The 17,183-nt window shown below is 34.8% G+C and overlaps 1 long non-coding RNA gene across 1 annotated transcript in view; it reads right to left on the bottom strand.

Moving 5' to 3' along the window:
• Positions 1-16,663, bottom strand: part of LOC123535327 (uncharacterized) — a 50,619-nt gene extending 33,956 nt beyond the window's left edge. Inside the window, exons 1-2 of the long non-coding RNA XR_008366567.1 lie at positions 16,606-16,663; positions 750-940 (exon numbers count right to left, since the gene is read on the bottom strand). This is a non-coding gene — a long non-coding RNA (uncharacterized LOC123535327). The remainder of the gene's footprint in view (positions 1-749; positions 941-16,605) is intronic.
• Between the last annotated feature and the right edge of the window lie 520 nt (positions 16,664-17,183).

Here is a 17,183-nt window from a genome sequence, read left to right as displayed (position 1 = left end):
ATTTACAGATATTTACGGGTAGAACAAACCATATTTTTGGACCCAAGTAAGACAGATTTACAAAAGAATTCCATTTTTGGTTTTGGAACAACTAGTTCTGAATTAACAAGAGCTGTCTCCATAGGATGACACATGCCCCCGATGGCACTTTGAATGAATAGTTATGGCCAATGTTAGAGTTTAGGACCTTTGACCTACGGACCTGGGTCTTGCGCGCGACACGTCGTCTTACTGTGGTACACATTTATGCCAAGTTATTTGAAAATCCATCCATGGATGACAAAGATATGGACCGGACACGAATGCACTATCATGAAAAATGACCTTTAACGTCTAAGTGTGACCTTGACCTTTGAGCTACGGACCTGGGTCTTGCACGCGACACGTCGTCTTACTGTGGTACACATTCATGCCAAGTTATTTGAAAATCCATCCATGGATGACAAAGATATGGACCAGACACGCCCAACTATCATGAAAAATGACCTTTAACGTCTAAGTGTGACCTTGACCTTTGAGCTACGGACCTGGGTCTTTCCCGCGACACGTCGTCTTACTGTGGTACACATTCATGCCAAGTTATTTGAAAATCCATCCATCGATGACAAAGATATGGACCGGACACGAAAATTGCGGACAGACCGACAGACCGACAGACGGTTCAAAAACTATATGCCTCCCTTTGGGGGCATAAAAACAGATCCTATTAGTTTCCGGTTGTGAATGAATCTTAAAGAAAATATACTTACTAACTGAAGATACTGAAGATCCATGCAGTAGTACACTAGTGTATTGAAGGCAGTAGACATACACAACTCCTGGCACCATTTTACATTACCATGGGAACAAAATGTCTGGCTCTATACACACACACACACTCTACACAAGGACGTCTTTATTTCTACATTTCTATGAAAATCTTAAGTGTCTGCTCTGAAGCCTGTTATTAAAAATAAGCCAAAACAGGAAAAAAGTACCAAATTATTTTATGTTAAGAAAGTTTGCTTTCAATGTATTAAGGCAAAAATTCAATACCGCAGAAGTGAGCTACATGAAAAAAATTCTGACAGTCTGGCCTGTCCTGGTAACGGAAGGCAAACATTCATAGAAATCTGAAAGAAAGAAAATCCTGCCCGTTCCTGGCAGGCCTTGAACCTGAAAGAAATACAAAACCTGCCCAATGTATGCTCCGTCCATTAAAACATGCATTAGAAGACATAGGCAGGGTATGGACCTGAAATAGATAAGAAATCCTTGCAATCCCTGATTTCCGTCTCACTCAACAAAGGAACAACCATCATCTAGCAACCCGCCGGCAAGGATTGCAGATCAGTCACCCCCACACGCTTGTATCTTGCGGACATGTAGGCACCGGGTCCTCGATAGTCACGATAGCAGTCTTGATCAACAGTTAAGGGATCTGCAAGGCCTTGAAACCTAAAAGAAATATTCAGCAGCTGTCTTAGACAGGCCTTTGACCTGGAAAAGAAGAAATCCTACCCACCTAATAGAGGTTGTCCTAGGCAGGTCTTGATGCTGAAAGAAAATCCTGCCGACTGTATGTATGGACAGGACATACAGTAAGTTGTCATTGGCAGGCTGTGTTCCTGAAAGAAATGAAAATCCTCACAATCCCCGATTCCCATCTCACAAAACACAGAGGAACAACCTTCATCTAAACACTGCCGGTACAGAATTGTAGAACCAGCTGTTCCCACACGTCTCCAATCTTGCGGACATATTGGCACCGGATTGTCCTCGATGGTCACGCTACCATGTCTCGATCAATAGTTAAGGGATCTGTCAGGCCTTGGCAGCTGTAACAAAAAGCAACTCTGCCAATCTTTTGAAGCAGCATCTCTTCCTCAGCAGTCTGGAAGATTGGCAGAAAAACAAAACAAACTAACAAAAAATGCTCACTTCTACCATCTTAAAAAAAAGTAAAAAAGTCCTTACCCAGTAACCATAATTAAATGCGAGTATAAAATTATTTAAACTGAAACTTACACCAAAATTACTTCAATACTTCAAAGTTCAAACTTCTGAAAGTAAGAGGGTCACAATAGTGCTAGATTGCCTGACCAAGCTTCATATTTCATACAGGTATTAATATGATTAGAGTGTATATAACCAAGTTTTTTTTCTGTGACCTAGTTTTTAACCTATAATGGTTCAGTTTCCAACTGAACCTTCCTCAATGGTTCAGTTTTCAACTGAACCTTCCTCTTTAGATAATACCTGGTGACTTAACACGAGATGACAAAGTTAAACTTAAATTTAGTTCAATTCCATATGCAAACATTCAGAATTTTTTTATTTCTGTTGTAACCATGAAAATTTGGCCTCTGAACTGGTAAAGGGCTTCACTAAATTGACCTAGTGACTTTTAAACCCAAATATGACAAAGTTTCTATTTTGACCTTAAAACTGGTACAAAATATCTCTTGTGTTTACATGGGTTTTCAATGATTTATAACATAAAAAAGATATCCAAGATTACCAAGCTTATATTTTGATCTAATTTCTGAAAGGGTTTATGTTAATTATTTGATCTAGTGACCTAGTTTCTGAATGATGACAAAGTTCACACTGTGTATCTGCTTTGGCTAAAGAAAATAATCTGATTTGGTTTTCTATTAAAACCACATGTAAATATAGAGTGAAAAATGTGAGATTACACTATTAAGACATATTCAGGGAACATAACTCTTGTGTTATTGGAGTAATCTTGCCAGTTATTGTCTTGCAGCAATTTGTATTCTGTATTATGTTCTATAAGATTGTTCAATATAGCTATAAACATTATATATATAAAATTTCTGTGTATTTTAAAATGGCATGAAAATTGTTCACAAAATATGGCTGCTAATGCTTTAAAAAACATAAAGTATGGAAACTAATACCAAAACTCTGGCTTTACCAAATGATCTTACCAAAAATCTTGTCATCATAATATATACTAGGATATGGAATTTTGTTTAGAAATGTGGTAAAAATATGAAATGTGAAAATTTATGCTCTTTCCAGGGCTGTAACCTTGGTGATTTTTGGAACAATTTATTCACTACTGAACTTGAACAAAATATCTTCTATTACCCAATTACAACTATAACATAATTTAGTTCTGCTTCACAAAAAGTTGCCCTTAGGATTAAATGTCCAGGAAATGTAAGATAAAATCTTCCATTCATTCATCTCATTAACCTTGCCACTTAAACTTTACACATTTGACCTTGCCAATGCATCTTAAAATTATTCCTTAAACAGACATTGCAAATCTTAAAATTATTCCTTAAACAGACATTGCAAATGCCAACAAATTTAAAAACAATTCTTTTCAGTAAATTTAATTCATAAAGAAAACACTTAACACACAATTCCAGAGTTTTTTAATAGTGTAAATATTTCATTATAATTGCCAGTAATGCAGCATTTATATTACATACTGTCACAAAATACCTGGTTGGAACTATAATAAAATACCCATTTAATAAAGTCTTAATACAGCAGTTTTCTATCTTAGCCATCTTACTAATTTTTTCCTTGGCAACCGAGTCAGTACGAATGAACCCCACTTAAATTAAATGTATCATTAACCATAATAAACCCACCTTCAACAGGACTGATTTTCATGCCTTGCTTTAAAACATCAGCCATAAGTATAGTGCAAATACTAAGAAATAGCATCCAACACTTCACTTCCTTGTCAAACAGTTCCAGAAATACCAAGCGTGTGGAAGTATGCACATCAAGTTAATTTCTGTTGTTTTTTTTATAATACTTTTCTATAAATAGTTCTAATAAAGATTAAAATGTTGCAATTTTGACTAATTAAAAATCTGGAGAACTGGTCATGACTAGCAAATTATCAAAAATGACCTAGAAATATTCTGTATGAATGTGTGTGTGTGTTCGGGTTTAACGTCTTTTTCAACAATTTTTCAGTCATATAAACGACGGTGTATGAATGAGGTCAAAGTTTGACTATTCGAATTGTTGTCCAAAAAAACAGGAATATTACCCTAAATTTTAAAATATCTATCTATAGAGTTTCAATCCAGTATCTGAATTAGTTTGGGGACAGTAACCTGCATGCATGCATAACTTTAACCAGGAAAGTCAACAAGAAGGCCAAGATGGCCCTAGGTCGCTCACCTAAGAAACACACCATAACAGTGTAAAACATGTTTGACCTAGTGATTTCATGGAAACAAATATTCTGACCAATTTTCATTAAGATTCGACCAAAAAATTGGTCTCTTGCGATAAAACAAGCATTTTCTTAGATATGACCTAGTTTTTGACCCTAGATGACCCATGTTCAAACAATCAAGGCAATCATTCTGACCAAATTTCATGAAGATCAATTGAAAACTACATCCTCTATTGCATACACAATGTTTTTCTTCGATTTGACCTAGTGACCTAGTTTTTGACCCGAGATGACCCATTTTCGAACTCGGCCTAGATTTTATCAAGGTAATCATTCTGGTTAAATTTCATGAAGATCAGTTGAAAAATACAGCCTCTATCGCATACACAAGGTTTTTCCTTGATTTGACCTAGTGACCTAGTTTTTGACCCCAGATGGTTCATTTTCAAACTCGGCCTAGATTTCATCAAGGTAATCATTCTGACCAAATTTCATGAAGATCAATTGAAAAATACCGCCTCTATCGCATACACAAGGTTTTTCTTTGATTTGACCTAGTGACCTAGTTTTTGACCCGAGATGACCCATTTTCGAACTCAGCCTAGATTTCATCAAGGCAATCATTCTGACCAATATTCATGAAGATCAATTGAAAAATACAGCCTCTATCACATACACAAGGTTTTTCTTTGATTTGACCTAGTGACCTAGTTTTTGACCCGAGATGACCCATTTTCGAACTCGGCCTAGTTTCATCTAGGTTATCATTCTGACCAATATTCATGAAGATCAATTGAAAAATACAGCCTCTATCGCATACACAAGGTTTTTCTTTGATTTGACCTAGTGACCTAGTTTTTGACCCGAGATGACCCATTTTCGAACTCGGCCTAGTTTCATCTAGGTTATCATTCTGACCAATATTCATGAAGATTAACTGAAAAATACAGCCTCTATCGCATACACAAGGTTTTTCTTTGATTTGACCTAGTGACCTAGTTTTTAACCCGAGATAACTCATTTTCGAACTCAGCCTAGATTTCATCAAGGTTATCATTCTGACCAATATTCATGAAGATTAATTGAAAAATACAGCCTCTATCGCATACACAAGCTAAATGTTGACAGACGACAGACAGACGACGGACGCCGGACATCGAGTGATCAGAAAAACTCACCTGAGCATTGCTCAGGTGAGCTAAAAAGGGGGCAAAATTTGGCCAAAATAAAATCACAATTATGGAACTTGATGCTATCACCTAGTTCTAACAAGGCAGTCTGAAAGACAGCTAAATCCCCCGCCACTGCTATGGATAGTGAAAGGGTAAACCTTTGATTTTAGCTGTGACCTTGACCTTGAACTGACATGGCTGACTCATGAATTCGGCACAACGTCTTGATGAGGTGATCATTTGACCCAAGTTTTGTAAAATTCCTTCAAGGGGTTTATGAGATATAGAGCGGACACAAAATGGCAGGCTCAAACCTTTGACCTTGAGTTGTGACCTTGACCTTGAACCGACAAGGCTGACTCATGGGTTCTGCACATCGTCTTGATGAGGGTGATCATTTGACCCAAGTTTCATGAAAATCCTTCAAGGGGTTTAGAAGATATGGACCGGACACAATTTTGTTACGGACGGAAGGACGGACGGACGAAAGGACGGAAAGACGGAAGGATGGACGGACGGAGACCATTCCTATAATCCCTCCGCCACGGCAGGGGATTAATAACCCTGAAGACAATTATGCAAAGTTTCAGATCAATACTTGTATTAGTTTTAGAGATAGTAACTCCCATGCAAAACTTTAACCAGGTTTTTCTTCATCCAAAAGAGGGCATAATTTTCCCAAAAATACATGTCAGAGTTATGGGACTTGATCCTGTGAGGTTTGTTATTTAGAAAACAACCGTAATAATGCAGATTTCAAACACTTCAAGTTTTGCTTTCTTGCATTTACTAAGGAAGGATTTTATCAAACAGGGAAAAATCATACTTTAATTGTTTTGTGTCTGTGGTAGGCTTAAACTGTATCTGTTACTTCAATATTAACTTGATAGGTCCCATATTTCCATAATGATTAACTTCTCTTCTAATTTAAACAGTTTGAAATCAGAAGCTAAATATTGAAAGACCAAGACCAAGATCAAGAAGGATAACTGGATGTTACATAGCTTGTAACAAGAAAAGAAAGCTAGCTGGATGTATACAACCATACAATTTAGCTTTGGCTAGCTTGATGGATGAAATATACAACCTGGTAGCACACAGGAGAGCTAGTTAGATGTAATGTGAAGACTATATACAGGGAAAATGTGTTTGCTGAAAGGAATATACTGCCAATAAGACCCTATAGGATAGATAAGCTTATTGGAATATATAGGGTAGGCTATAAGAAGCAAAGAATATTGTATGCTCCCTAGAAGAAACATGGGCTAACTGGCTGGCTGGCTCACAGGCTGTATGCAATGTCAGTCTTTGTAGCATCATCATTGGATAGCTTAATGAATTAAATATACAAACTGGCAGCACATGTGAGAGCCAGACAGGTATAATATTGGCCTTAATGGCAGTATTGGAGATTAGCGGGAAGAAATATACACTCTAGTAGCATCATGGGGGTAACACCATGGGATAGCTAGCTAGAGCTAGGTGGATGTGATAGTAACCAAGAAAAGAAATATAAACTCTAGTAGCATCATGGGGGCAGCACCATGGGATAGCTAGCTAGAGTTAGGTGGATGAGATAGTTTGAGCAGGAAAAATATACACCATAGTAGCATCATTGGGGCAGCACCATGGGATAGCTAGCTAGAGCTAGGTGGATGTGATAGTAAGCAGAAAGAAATATATACCCTAGTAGCATCATGGGGGCAGCACCATGGGATAACTAGCTAGGGTTAGGTGGATATCATAGTGAAATAAGATAGGAAAAGAAGTTGGATGGGAAAGAGAGTAGAATAAAGAGAAATGATCTTATCTTTCAGTCTTTAAATATGGAGCTTTTTCAAATAGTACATTCAATAAATCATGTGCTCAACAGTTATTTCATACTGATTGTGAAAACAGTCAAGAACTATAGGTCTAGTAAACTCAAATTCAACAATACTTACAGTAACTTGCTTCAAGCCAATGCTTACGGGGCATGAGAGGTATGGCACATTTCATTATCTCTCAAATTTAAATTTAACCAATTCAAACAAAGTATGCTTCCTAATGGTGTTTTTATGCATTTTTTCCAAATTTTAAGCATATTCATTGTTACTAAAACTGTTGCAGTATCAAACTGTTCATGTGATACTGCAATGACCTCTCATGTACTTTCTATATGTTGTAAAACATTTTAAATCTGCACTAAAATGATAATTTTTGTATCATAACAACATCTAACACAAACTTAATTCAATTAACTAATGTAAAACCTTTTCTGATTTTCTCTTCACCACACGTTCATTAAACTCGAAGAGTGAATATATCTGTATGCTTGTTCAGAGTTATTTCAAAGTATTTCCATCAAACTACAAATCAGGCCTGAAATACTGCCTAACTGACCTTTCTGTTGACCTTTCATTGTGTAACCTTGACCTCTGCAATATACAGCCTTGACTTATGCAGGATGCAAACAATTTTGTTAAGTTATATGATTTTTTTTCCCGACTGCCTCTTTGACCTTTGATATCACCAAGTGACCTTGACACTAAACCAACATGACTGAAAAATGCAATCTATATGTCATCTAACTTTGCTAAACTTTCAAATAGGTAAATAGGAAAACAGTATACATGAAATGCTGCCTATTTGGCCTTTGATCTCACCATACAACCTTGACCTTGAACTGACATGACAAAGCTGTCCCAATATGATAAAATTATATGCAAAGTCAATCCAAAATTTTCATTAAAAGTTTTATTTCATTTTCAGCATAAAGTAGTGAACTGTTGGTCTCTATTTCAATTAAAAATTTAACCATATTATTTGAAGAATATTGCCAAAGAGAGAAGATTTTGATCATTTCCAAAATACTGAAATTTTGTCAAAAATTTCTTCTTTATGTATGTACCTTTAGGCTATTTTCAACAGAATTTGCAAAACCCACATATACATAAATATATATGTAACATTTTAGGGAACTGAAGATCTGAACTTTTGTTTTGCTTAAGTCAGTGCTGTTCTTGACTATAACTTTGCTCACTGCATTATATGCTTCCAAAAGATCTTTTCACAGATTTTAATACAAAAACACTCTTTTCCCATCATCCTGAATGTAAAGACAGAAAAGCCCTATCAAAACTTTTCTACATGAAAAAACCTTCAATTTTTGCTGAAAGGACTCTGTCTTATAAATATTTGCCAAGAATTTTATAAAACAAAACTCATCAAAGAAAGGTATTTTTGTACCATTTCATTTTATTTCTCCTTAAATGATCATAAGGTACCGTAATTCCTAGGATTATAAAGATTTTCATAACCTACAAATTTAAAATCATGCAATGTCTGTGAAAGAAGGAACATTCAGTATAAAGTTTCCTAAATTGAGCATTAACAAAAATATGCAATTTCCCCCATATTATCCTTATGAAATATGTACATATCCTAATATACACTTAGTCTATTGCTCCCTGAATAAATAACAAACAAGTATAGGATGGACATGCAGTGTTTTATTCTAATTTTGTTGAAAACTATATGAAATGTTTTAAATATATATAGGATACATTTGTACGTGGCAAACAGGGTGGAAAGGTTTTAAATGGGAAATCAGACCATACCTAAATGCTGAAATACAGTAGATGGACATTAGTTCTGTACCCATGCTGTCATGTCATATTCCAAACAACTAAGTTTTACCCACTAAGTTGTTTTACAAATATGCTGTATACTGCAAGCAATTATAATGAGCTACGGGTTTTTTTGAAAGATGACCAATACAATATGAATTTTGACTCAACTTGTGAAAATAGGCAACTGTTTTTGACTTGTGTCTAAGCCCCTCTGATGACAATAAAACAAGCTGAAAATGTTACCTTTAACCTAGTACACAACTCTCTTGGACAATCATACATGAACCAGTAGCCAGTCCACCTATTTATATTATCAATGACTTGTTTTCATTGTTTTTGAAAAGTGCCTTTAGATATTTTGGTGGTATTATGGTCAAAAGTATAAAGAATTTCTAGCTAATCATCGAAATATTGATAACAACATTTATATAATTTAACATACAAATGTTTCTTTACAATTTCCCTAATACCAGTTATAAAATAAGCTAAAATATTACAAATGCCTAAGAAATGAATGACATTGTCCTTAAATGCAATTTAAACATGAACCAATAGCATTTTCCCCCATTTCACATAATCACCTAATGTAATGTATGTAAAGAAAATTTCTTTAAATGTAATTGTTGTACATTTCTGACAGTAAGTATTTAAAGTACTAAAATCACTAGATCTCATTCATGTTTTTTTTTTAAAGAACCCAATCCCTTTTAGACAATATTTATGTAAACAGTATGTAGCCAAAAATAAATGCATCTGTCCTTAAAATGCAACACAAGACAGTTTGATTAACTCATAAACCTTTAACCAGTACCTCTTTGCCAGTTTGTCTTGGGTAATTATTGACCAGATACTGTTTTTTTCTATTTTCAGTACATTTTGAAGTGACCTGACAATCTACTGTTTTAATAACAGTGACCTTGACCTTCAGACCCCTAATCTCAACCCTTTTCTCTGCAAAAGATCTTTTTTAAAGCTTTCTATAGTTTCATTGCAATATCTTATTCATAAGTTCAGACTTGCTACACAGCATGTTTGGTGACAATAAATCAACTGAACTAAATTATTGACCCGGAACCCCATTGGATGATGTTAACTTTGCATTACTGCTTTAACCAAATTCAATTACCACAACTGGCAGAAACCTGTGCACAGTGACACCAGCTACCATAATATAATCAAATAATTAAAAGCCAGGACTAAACGAGAGTTTGTTACAAACCAATTGGTGACAAAATATCAATTTGAATTACAACCCAGACTGACAATGCTTCTCAGCCAACTTAATAATTTCTTAAGTACAAGGATTTTCAGAAATGCACCATGTGATAATTTTTGGAATCTTTTAAAAAAGCTTTTCTGAGACATAAAATATTATATGAAGAATCTGGACAAAAAGGTCCATTGTCTGTGACCTAATCTTTGAGGGACAGAACTGACTTTCAACGTACCTCTCATTATGCTTAACATTTGTTTAAAGTTTAATTGAAATACACTAAATTGTTTAAATATTGTTGCTGAGAAACAAAACAAGTACTACACCTTTTAAATCAGTATGTATTACAAGTGCCCTGTCACAACATAACATCATGCTGAACATTTCATTTAAATTAAACAAAATGTTTTGGAGAATCTATTAGTGAAAAAAGTTGAAATTTGATGGTACATTATACTAAATTTGACTTGGAACTTTATGAGGAAGAGGCAAGCATAGTGCAGGGTGTGTGCTGGGATGCAGGAGAACAATGCAAGGGGAGGATGCAAAGGAAGGATGTACATAAAGTCCCAGGTCAACATTGTAGTATAATGAACTTAGAAAATTGTGGAACCATAAAAAGATAATTTAACAGCAGATGTATATTATGCAAAAAGCCTGCCTTGAATTTTACCAAGTTGAATCAAATTTGAAATTTCTACAAAATATTAAGCTAAACAGAACTAGAGCTATCACTAAAGGTGATGAATGTACCCCCCGCATGCACTGACACAGTACATTGCAATTTGACGCACACAAGATTGCATAATTATGTGGACTGTATGTATATAGACTGTATGTATACAGTATAGTAACAAAAAACAAAGTCCCATAACTATGCAGAATATTTATCTAAAAGAATGTAACATGCACCATGCACAACTAGGGTTGGTACTGATCACTTGTGTGAAGTCTCATTAAATTGTGTGTAAGGGTTTGGTAGATTAGGCATGCACAAGATTGCATATGCAGACTGTATGTACATAGTATGTTAACAAGAAACAAAGTCCCATAACTCTGTAATTTTTGTCGCTGAAAGAACCTAACATGCCCCATGCACAACTACTGTTGTTACTGATCACTTGTGTGAAGTTTCATTAAATTGTGTCAAGGGGATAAGGAGAGATGGTGGGCACAAGATTGTGTCTATGTATATAGTAAAGTAACAAAAAAACAAAGTCCCATAACTCTGCAAATTTTTTTTCTAAAAGAACCTAACATGTCCCATGCACAACTACTGTTGGTACTGATCACTTGTGTGAAGTTTCATTAAATTGTGTCAAGGAGATGAGGAGAGATGGTGCACACAAGATTGTGTCTATGTATATAGTATAGTAACAAAAAAACAAAGTCCCATAACTCTGCAAATTTTTTTTCTAAAAGAACCTAACATGCCCCATGCACAACTGCTGTTGGTACTGATCACTTGTGTGAAGTTTCATTAAATTCTGTCAAGGGGATAAGGAGAGATGGTGCGCACAAGATTGCGTCTACGGACAGACAGACGGACAGACAGACAGACAGACAACCTGAAACCAGTATACCCCCACTTACAACTTTGTTGTCGGGGGGTACAACAAGGGCAATTTAATAAGGATTTGTCTGCCAAATGTAAGCTATATAGTGTAACTAATTTGCAAAATCTCATTATCTAGATGTAATACAGAACAAGAGGGCCCGAGACTGCCATATGTCGCTCACCCGAAAAACACAATGTAACAGTGAAAACATGTTTGACCTATTAATTTCATGGAAAAAAATTCTGACCAATAATCATTAAAAAAGGGAGCAAAATTCTTAAGTATAAAAAAGTATTTTCTTTTATTTGACCTAGTGACCTAGTTTTTTACCCAAGATAACCAATGTTCAAATTTGACCTAGATTTCATCAAGGCTGTCATTCTGACCGAATTTCATGAAGATCAATTGAAAAATACAGCCTATGTTGCATACACAAGGTTTTCCTTTGATTTGACCTAGTGACCTAGTTTTTTTACCCAAGATGACCCATATTCAAACTTTACCTAGACTTAATCAAGGCAATCATTCTGATTAAATTTCATGAAGATCAATTAAAAACTACAGCCTCTATCGCATACACAAGGGTTTTCTTCGATTTGACCTAATGACCTACATTTTGACCCCAGATAACCCATATTCAAACTCAATCTAGATTTAAACAAAGCAATCATTTTGACCAAATTTCATGAAGATCAATTGAAAAATACAATCTTTATTGCATACACAAGGTTTTTCTGCAATTTGACCTAGTGACCTACTTTTTAACCCAAGATTACCCATATTCAAACTCGACCTGAATTTTATTAAGGCAATCATTCTGACTTAATTTCAAGAAGATCAATTGAAAAATACAGCCTCTATTGCATACTCAAGGTTTTCCTTTGATTTGACCTAGTGACCTAGTTTTTTTACCCAAGATGACCCATATTCAAACTTTACCTAGACTTAATCAAGGCAATCATTCTGATTAAATTTCATGAAGATCAATTAAAAACTACAGCCTCTATCGCATACACAAGGGTTTTCTTCTATTTAACCTAATGACCTACATATTGACCCAGAAAAACCCATATTCAAATCATCAGATTTAAACTCATCATATCATTTGACCAAATTTCATGAAGATCAATTGAAAAATAAAATCTTATTGCATACACAAGGTTTTTCTTGCAATTTGACCTAGTGACCTTCTTTTTAACCAAGTTTAAACCCATATTCAACTCGACTGAATTTATTAAGGCAATCATTTTGACTTAATTTCAAGAAGATCAATTGAAAAATACAGCCTCTATTGCATACTCAAGGTTTTTCTTTGATTTGATCTAGTGACCTATCTTTTTAGTCCAGATGACCCACATTCAAACTTGACCTAGATTTTATCAATGTAATTATTCTGACCAAATTTCATGAAGTTCAATTGAAAAATACAGCCTCTATTGTGCACACAAGGTTTTTCTTTGATTTGACCTAGTGACCTAGTTTTTGATTCCAGATAACCCGTTTTCTAAGCCGGCTTATACTTGATCAAGGTTATCATTCTGACCAAATTTCATGAACATTAATTGAAAAATACAGCCTCTATTGCATACACAAGGTTTTTCTTTGATTTGACCTAGTGACCTACTTTTTGACACCAGATAACCCATATTCAATCTAAGTTTAATCAAGGCAAATTATTTTGACCAAATTTCATGAAGATCAATTAAAAAATACAATCTTTATCACATACACAAGACTTTTCTGTGATTTGACCTAGTGACCTACTTTTTAGCCCAGATGACCCCCATTCAAACTTGACCTAGATTTTATCAATGCAATTATTCTGATCAGATTTCATGAAGATCAATTGAAAAATACAGCATCTATTGCACACACAATGGTTTTCTTTGATTTGACCTAATGACCTAGTTTTTGGTCCCAGATAACACATTTTCTAAGTCGGCTAAGATTTCATCAAGGTAATTTTATGAACATTAATTGAAAAATACAGCCTCTATCCAATACACAAGGTTTTTCTTTGATTTTACCCAGTGACCTACTTTCTGATCCCAGATAACTGATATTAAAACTTGGCCTATATTTTATCAAGGTAATCATTCTGACCAAAATTCATGAAGGCTAATTGAAAAACAGAGCCTCTATCTTATACACAATGTTTTTCTTTGATTTAACCTAGTAACCTAGTTTTCGAACAACCCATTTTTGACCTCGGCCTAGATTCTATCAAGGTAATCATTCTGACCAAAATTCATGAAGATTAATTGAAAAATGAAGCCTCTATCGCATAAACAAGGGTTTTCTTTGATTTGACCTAGTGACCTAGTTTTTTAAAACAGATGACCCATTTTTTAAAATCAGCCTAGATTCCATCAAGGTTATTATTCTGACCAAATTTCTTGAAGATCAGTTGAAAAATACAGCCTCTATTGCATACACAAGCTAAATGTTGACAGACACCAGACATCGCGCAATCAGAAAAACTCATTGGAGCACTGCTCAGGTGAGCTTAAAATAAGTGCCACATTAATTGCTTTTTGAGGATATTGGTTGAGAGCCTAACAATCTGTTCCAAATTAAGACAATGGCTTTTTATATTCAGAACCAAACAATCTTTTTTCCAGTTAATACAATGTCTTTCAAAGGAAATTAACTTGTTCATAATCCTACCATGCAAGAAAATGACTTCAAGAATGATATTGGTTGGCTGAGAGCCTGACAAATTTTGCCAGTTAACTTTTAGAGGATACTGGTTCAAATATAGTATAGATCAACTTCATTGAGAGGACATTGGTTTAGACCTGACAATTTTTTCCCAATTAACTATTAGAGGATACATGTTCAAATATAGTGTAAACCAAGCTTGACTATTGGAGTTTAAAATAATTAGGAACCATTGGTGAAGACTCGTAGACGAAAAAATTTCCCAAATTAATCGGGACATACTGAAACAATTTGACTATTGAGAGAATAGTGGTTCAGACCTGAAATGGTTTTCCCAATTAACTGTTAAGAGGATACTAGTTCAGATCTAATACTAATCAAAACAATGTCTGTAATACTGGTTCACAACATTGACAGGTTTTCCAAAATTAATATTTTCGAGTATACTGGTTCACATCTATTGCAAATCCAGACAATGACTATTGAGAGAATATTAGTTTAGAACACTGACACTTTTCCCCAATTAATTAATTGAGAGGATACTGGTTCATTTATCCGGCAAATCAGTATGCTGCACTTTCCAGGTATTTCATTTAACAGTGTTGAGGGACTTTACCCAAACTATTTCCAAAAACCTTTTTCATTTAATAACAAACTTGGGCATACATTCAGGATGCACATGTGCGGTGCAAAATAAATGATTTATGGCCCTTTTCATGGTTTCCACATCAAAATGTATCAATATTAATAGTAAAAAAAAAACCCAGTTTCATGTATTTTTTTTTTTTGAAATCTTCAAAATATAGAGCCTACATACAGAATTACTTGCAAACTGAAACATTAAATCAGCTAAACCACACAAACCAATTATCTCCCCTTTTGTAAGTGACAAATGGAATGATGGTCTGTGGTGCGAAGACCTTGAACCAAACTGAATTTTGAACCAAACTGAATTTTAGGATATGTACAGTTTCATCTCCCCTTTTTGTACTTTTTAATTTTATCTTATTGACAATGTTCTAAACAGAATTCAATTACACTAAATATACATGTACATATGTATTGGCAGATGTACATGAACCACAACTCTGTATTGATTATTTACAAATCTATCTTCTAATACACTTTCTTTTCAAATTCTTATTACATTCATATAATTATTTGATAAATTAGAAATCCAGATATTAAAAAAGTGGTACACCAACAGATTTTAAAGATATAAGAAGTGCACATTTACTGATAACTTGAGGACGAAATTAAAATTTTCATTTTTGAATTTTAAGAAGTATTTATGCCAAATAATATGAAGACTGTTCAATGCATCTCAATGTTATAGCTTGGATTGGCATGTATGCCAAAGTGTGACCATAACCTTTGAATTAGGAACCTAAGGCTTGTGAACTATGGGCAAATAAATCTGTTGAATATAATTAAGGTTGCTTCTGCATATCAAAGCTATCCTCCAAAGAAATTGGATAGAGGCACATAGTAATAGCAGTCATTTTGAAGACATTTTGACCTTACTGCAAGAGGACTTGACAGAAACAATGAAGGGGATATCTTGGCGATATATAACCATTTTGTGTCGATTCGCTGTAAAACCCAACTCATTCACTCACTGAAAGGGGATATATCATTTGGTAACCATTGCTGACAAATGAAGTTCAAAATCAATGGATGTTACTGTAAACCAGCAGAAAAAAACAGGTTAAAACACTAAACACTGTCAACAGGAAAGGCAATCAATTGTAGAGAATATTACATGATCCATAGCCAAACAGATTGTTCATACTCAACATAATGGCTTTTGGGGTGATGGCATACTTGTTCAGACCTAAAGCTATGCAAAGAAAATGGGCTTTAGAGGATACAGCTTCACAGAAGCAAAAAGCTGATTGTAACCAAAAACTTTAGCGGATGTTAAACTTTGTTCATACTCAACATGAACACTGTATTTCCCAATCAAAACATTATGTTAAGAGGAATAGACCCAAAATTATTCTCAATGCAGGCAATGACTGCCTTAACTCAGACCTAGCAAATAACCATGGATTTTCAGAAACGGTTCAATCTAAACATCACGACCATGCTTATCAAGAAAAAATACTTCCCGCCAATTGCTCTCATGAAAATTAGAAAAGGCTGCATGTTGTTAGTTATAAAAAAAAACCACTTGAATATAAATAAAGTACCAAGCAAAACTTGAATTAAACACTCCTTTTTTAAAAACAATTACCTTTCTTTTTCGCTTTGTGTCTTTCTTCGCCTCGCTTTCCGTCCGTCCTCGTGCTTTGGGTGTACTGAATGACACAATTCCGCCCAGCAATTCAGTGATTGCACTTCGGTTTGCATGGGATAAATAAACTACCCGTCTGCTACCAAGGGTACCAGTTCGACCGAACGTGCAGTGTTACGTATTGAATACGATTTATTTCCTTAGACACTTTTCATTTTTCTATACCACAACTCAGATTTTTGTTACGGCTAGTTTTTGGAAAAGTGCTACGAAAGAGGGTCGCTCAAAAGCTCTACAGAGCTTATGTTAATTGTTTCACAAAGCGACGGTAAATAAAATTTACCTTTACCTTCTACTACGTTGTTTGGTATGGAATTCCCGGGGTGTATTAACTACCAAAGTGGCTAAAAACAGACGTCCCTAGATTAGTCTTTGACCTTCCTTACCTGAAAGAAAATGGAACAAATATTTTTGATTAGTAATAAAAAACGAAAAATATCTTACAACTGGATTTGAAATTCATATATGTACGGACTGCACCCGGTTACTGAACTTTTTTCGAACGCGGGTCTTGGCAG

This window comes from Mercenaria mercenaria, chromosome 12, assembly GCF_021730395.1.
Source record: "Mercenaria mercenaria strain notata chromosome 12, MADL_Memer_1, whole genome shotgun sequence".
NCBI classification, from domain to species: Eukaryota; Metazoa; Mollusca; class Bivalvia; order Venerida; family Veneridae; genus Mercenaria; species Mercenaria mercenaria.
Note: the sequence above shows the minus strand (reverse complement) of the source record. Positions and strands in the feature narration are given on the sequence as shown.